Genomic DNA, 6,310 nt, shown 5'->3' with positions numbered 1-6,310 from the left:
CCAGCCATGAAACAGGCAACAGGTCTACCAAGCTGCGGACACCAGGTCTACCCAGCCATGAAACGGGCAACAGGTCTACCAAGCTGCGGACACCAGGTCTACCCAGGGCATGCTGCGGACACCAGGTCTACCCACGGCTTGCTGCGGACACCAGGTCTACCCAGCCATGAAACGGGCAACAGGTCTACCAAGCTGCGGACACCAGGTCTACCCAGGGCATGCTGCGGACACCAGGTCTACCAACTCAATGCTGCGGACACCAGGTCTACCCAGCCATGAAACGGGCAACAGGTCTACCAACTCAATGCTGCGGGCAACAGGTCTACCCAGGCATGAATCGGGCAACAGGTCTACCAAGCTGCGGACACCAGGTCTACCCAGGGCATGCTGCGGACACCAGGTCTACCCAGCCATGAAACGGGCAACAGGTCTACCAAGCTGCGGACACCAGGTCTACCCAGGGCATGCTGCGGACACCAGGTCTACCCACGGCTTGCTGCGGACACCAGGTCTACCCAGCCATGAAACAGGCAACAGGTCTACCAAGCTGCGGACACCAGGTCTACCCAGCCATGAAACGGGCAACAGGTCTACCAAGCTGCGGACACCAGGTCTACCCAGGGCATGCTGCGGACACCAGGTCTACCCACGGCTTGCTGCGGACACCAGGTCTACCCAGCCATGAAACGGGCAACAGGTCTACCAAGCTGCGGACACCAGGTCTACCCAGGGCATGCTGCGGACACCAGGTCTACCAACTCAATGCTGCGGACACCAGGTCTACCCAGCCATGAAACGGGCAACAGGTCTACCAACTCAATGCTGCGGGCAACAGGTCTACCCAGGCATGAATCGGGCAACAGGTCTACCAAGCTGCGGACACCAGGTCTACCCAGGGCATGAAACGGGCAACAGGTCTACCAAGCTGCGGACACCAGGTCTACCCAGGGCATGCTGAGGACACCAGGTCTACCCACGGCTTGCTGCGGACAACAGGTCTACCCAGCCATGAAACGGGCAACAGGTCTACCAAGCTGCGGACACCAGGTCTACCCAGGGCATGCTGCGGACACCAGGTCTACCCACGGCTTGCTGCGGACACCAGGTCTACCCAGCCATGAAACGGGCAACAGGTCTACCAAGCTGCGGACACCAGGTCTACCCAGGGCATGCTGCGGACACCAGGTCTACCCACGGCTTGCTGCGGACACCAGGTCTACCCAGCCATGAAACGGGCAACAGGTCTACCAAGCTGCCGACACCAGGTCTACCCAGGGCATGCTGCGGACACCAGGTCTACCCAGCCATGAAACGGGCAACAGGTCTACTCACGGCTTGCTGCGGACAACAGGTCTACCCAGCCATGAAACGGGCAACAGGTCTACCAAGCTGCGGACACCAGGTCTACCCAGGGCATGCTGCGGACACCAGGTCTACCAACTCAATGCTGCGGACACCAGGTCTACCCAGCCATGAAACGGGCAACAGGTCTACCAACTCAATGCTGCGGGCAACAGGTCTACCCAGGCATGAATCGGGCAACAGGTCTACCAAGCTGCGGACACCAGGTCTACCCAGGGCATGAAACGGGCAACAGGTCTACCAAGCTGCGGACACCAGGTCTACCCAGGGCATGCTGAGGACACCAGGTCTACCCACGGCTTGCTGCGGACACCAGGTCTACCCAGCCATGAAACGGGCAACAGGTCTACCAAGCTGCGGACACCAGGTCTACCCAGGGCATGCTGCGGACACCAGGTCTACCCACGGCTTGCTGCGGACACCAGGTCTACCCAGCCATGAAACGGGCAACAGGTCTACCAAGCTGCGGACACCAGGTCTACCCAGGGCATGCTGCGGACACCAGGTCTACCCACGGCTTGCTGCGGACACCAGGTCTACCCAGCCATGAAACGGGCAACAGGTCTACTCACGGCTTGCTGCGGACAACAGGTCTACCCAGCCATGAAACGGGCAACAGGTCTACCAAGCTGCGGACACCAGGTCTACCCAGGGCATGCTGCGGACACCAGGTCTACCCACTCAATGCTGCGGACAACAGGTCTACCCAGGCATGAATCGGGCAACAGGTCTACCAAGCTCCGGACACCAGGTCTACCCACGGCTTGCTGCGGACAACAGGTCTACCCAGCCATGAAACGGGCAACAGGTCTACCCACTCAATGCTGCGGACAACAGGTCTACCCAGCCATGAAACGGGCAACAGGTCTACCAAGCTGCGGACACCAGGTCTACCCAGGGCATGCTGCGGACAACAGGTCTACCCAGCCATGAAACGGGCAACAGGTCTACTCACGGCTTGCTGCGGACAACAGGTCTACCCAGCCATGAAACGGGCAACAGGTCTACCAAGCTGCGGACACCAGGTCTACCCAGGGCATGCTGCGGACACCAGGTCTACCCAGCCATGAAACGGGCAACAGGTCTACTCACGGCTTGCTGCGGACAACAGGTCTACCCAGCCATGAAACGGGCAACAGGTCTACCAAGCTGCGGACAACAGGTCTACCCAGGGCATGCTGCGGACAACAGGTCTACCCAGCCATGAAACGGGCAACAGGTCTACTCACGGCTTGCTGCGGACACCAGGTCTACCCAGCCATGAAACGGGCAACAGGTCTACCAAGCTGCGGACACCAGGTCTACCCAGGGCATGCTGCGGACACCAGGTCTACCCACGGCTTGCTGCGGACACCAGGTCTACCCAGCCATGAAACAGGCAACAGGTCTACCAAGCTGCGGACACCAGGTCTACCCAGCCATGAAACGGGCAACAGGTCTACCAAGCTGCGGACACCAGGTCTACCCAGGGCATGCTGCGGACACCAGGTCTACCCACGGCTTGCTGCGGACACCAGGTCTACCCAGCCATGAAACGGGCAACAGGTCTACCAAGCTGCGGACACCAGGTCTACCCAGGGCATGCTGCGGACACCAGGTCTACCAACTCAATGCTGCGGACACCAGGTCTACCCAGCCATGAAACGGGCAACAGGTCTACCAACTCAATGCTGCGGGCAACAGGTCTACCCAGGCATGAATCGGGCAACAGGTCTACCAAGCTGCGGACACCAGGTCTACCCAGGGCATGCTGCGGACACCAGGTCTACCCAGCCATGAAACGGGCAACAGGTCTACCAAGCTGCGGACACCAGGTCTACCCAGGGCATGCTGCGGACACCAGGTCTACCCACGGCTTGCTGCGGACACCAGGTCTACCCAGCCATGAAACAGGCAACAGGTCTACCAAGCTGCGGACACCAGGTCTACCCAGCCATGAAACGGGCAACAGGTCTACCAAGCTGCGGACACCAGGTCTACCCAGGGCATGCTGCGGACACCAGGTCTACCCACGGCTTGCTGCGGACACCAGGTCTACCCAGCCATGAAACGGGCAACAGGTCTACCAAGCTGCGGACACCAGGTCTACCCAGGGCATGCTGCGGACACCAGGTCTACCAACTCAATGCTGCGGACACCAGGTCTACCCAGCCATGAAACGGGCAACAGGTCTACCAACTCAATGCTGCGGGCAACAGGTCTACCCAGGCATGAATCGGGCAACAGGTCTACCAAGCTGCGGACACCAGGTCTACCCAGGGCATGAAACGGGCAACAGGTCTACCAAGCTGCGGACACCAGGTCTACCCAGGGCATGCTGAGGACACCAGGTCTACCCACGGCTTGCTGCGGACAACAGGTCTACCCAGCCATGAAACGGGCAACAGGTCTACCAAGCTGCGGACACCAGGTCTACCCAGGGCATGCTGCGGACACCAGGTCTACCCACGGCTTGCTGCGGACACCAGGTCTACCCAGCCATGAAACGGGCAACAGGTCTACCAAGCTGCGGACACCAGGTCTACCCAGGGCATGCTGCGGACACCAGGTCTACCCACGGCTTGCTGCGGACACCAGGTCTACCCAGCCATGAAACGGGCAACAGGTCTACCAAGCTGCCGACACCAGGTCTACCCAGGGCATGCTGCGGACACCAGGTCTACCCAGCCATGAAACGGGCAACAGGTCTACTCACGGCTTGCTGCGGACAACAGGTCTACCCAGCCATGAAACGGGCAACAGGTCTACCAAGCTGCGGACACCAGGTCTACCCAGGGCATGCTGCGGACACCAGGTCTACCCACTCAATGCTGCGGACACCAGGTCTACCCAGCCATGAAACGGGCAACAGGTCTACCAAGCTGCGGACACCAGGTCTACCCACGGCTTGCTGCGGACAACAGGTCTACCCAGCCATGAAACGGGCAACAGGTCTACCAAGCTGCGGACACCAGGTCTACCCACGGCTTGCTGCGGACACCAGGTCTACCCAGCCATGAAACGGGCAACAGGTCTACTCACGGCTTGCTGCGGACAACAGGTCTACCCTGCCATGAAACGGGCAACAGGTCTACCAAGCTGCGGACACCAGGTCTACCCAGGGCATGCTGCGGACACCAGGTCTACCCACTCAATGCTGCGGACAACAGGTCTACCCAGGCATGAATCGGGCAACAGGTCTACCAAGCTGCGGACACCAGGTCTACCCACGGCTTGCTGCGGACACCAGGTCTACCCAGCCATGAAACGGGCAACAGGTCTACCAAGCTGCGGACACCAGGTCTACCCAGGGCATGCTGCGGACACCAGGTCTACCCACGGCTTGCTGCGGACACCAGGTCTACCCAGCCATGAAACGGGCAACAGGTCTACCAAGCTGCGGACACCAGGTCTACCCAGGGCATGCTGCGGACACCAGGTCTACCCAGCCATGAAACGGGCAACAGGTCTACTCACGGCTTGCTGCGGACAACAGGTCTACCCAGCCATGAAACGGGCAACAGGTCTACCAAGCTGCGGACAACAGGTCTACCCAGGGCATGCTGCGGACACCAGGTCTACCCACTCAATGCTGCGGACAACAGGTCTACCCAGGCATGAATCGGGCAACAGGTCTACCAAGCTCCGGACACCAGGTCTACCCACGGCTTGCTGCGGACAACAGGTCTACCCAGCCATGAAACGGGCAACAGGTCTACCAAGCTGCGGACACCAGGTCTACCCAGGGCATGCTGCGGACACCAGGTCTACCCAGCCATGAAACGGGCAACAGGTCTACCCACTCAATGCTGCGGACAACAGGTCTACCCAGCCATGAAACGGGCAACAGGTCTACCAAGCTGCGGACACCAGGTCTACCCAGGGCATGCTGCGGACACCAGGTCTACCCAGCCATGAAACGGGCAACAGGTCTACTCACGGCTTGCTGCGGACAACAGGTCTACCCAGCCATGAAACGGGCAACAGGTCTACCAAGCTGCGGACACCAGGTCTACCCAGGGCATGCTGCGGACACCAGGTCTACCCAGCCATGAAACGGGCAACAGGTCTACTCACGGCTTGCTGCGGACAACAGGTCTACCCAGCCATGAAACGGGCAACAGGTCTACCAAGCTGCGGACAACAGGTCTACCCAGGGCATGCTGCGGACAACAGGTCTACCCAGCCATGAAACGGGCAACAGGTCTACTCACGGCTTGCTGCGGACACCAGGTCTACCCAGCCATGAAACGGGCAACAGGTCTACCAAGCTGCGGACACCAGGTCTACCCAGGGCATGCTGCGGACACCAGGTCTACCCACGGCTTGCTGCGGACACCAGGTCTACCCAGCCATGAAACAGGCAACAGGTCTACCAAGCTGCGGACACCAGGTCTACCCAGCCATGAAACGGGCAACAGGTCTACCAAGCTGCGGACACCAGGTCTACCCAGGGCATGCTGAGGACACCAGGTCTACCCACGGCTTGCTGCGGACACCAGGTCTACCCAGCCATGAAACGGGCAACAGGTCTACCAAGCTGCGGACACCAGGTCTACCCAGGGCATGCTGCGGACACCAGGTCTACCCACTCAATGCTGCGGACAACAGGTCTACCCAGGCATGAATCGGGCAACAGGTCTACCAAGCTCCGGACACCAGGTCTACCCACGGCTTGCTGCGGACAACAGGTCTACCCAGCCATGAAACGGGCAACAGGTCTACCCACTCAATGCTGCGGACAACAGGTCTACCCAGCCATGAAACGGGCAACAGGTCTACCAAGCTGCGGACACCAGGTCTACCCAGGGCATGCTGCGGACAACAGGTCTACCCAGCCATGAAACGGGCAACAGGTCTACTCACGGCTTGCTGCGGACAACAGGTCTACCCAGCCATGAAACGGGCAACAGGTCTACCAAGCTGCGGACACCAGGTCTACCCAGGGCATGCTGCGGACACCAGGTCT

Source organism: Sturnus vulgaris, unplaced genomic scaffold, assembly GCF_052056855.1.
Source record: "Sturnus vulgaris isolate bStuVul1 unplaced genomic scaffold, bStuVul1.hap1 Scaffold_549, whole genome shotgun sequence".
NCBI classification, from domain to species: domain Eukaryota; kingdom Metazoa; phylum Chordata; class Aves; order Passeriformes; family Sturnidae; genus Sturnus; species Sturnus vulgaris.
The sequence above is the reverse complement of the archived record's forward strand: the minus strand, read 5'-3'. Positions refer to the sequence as shown.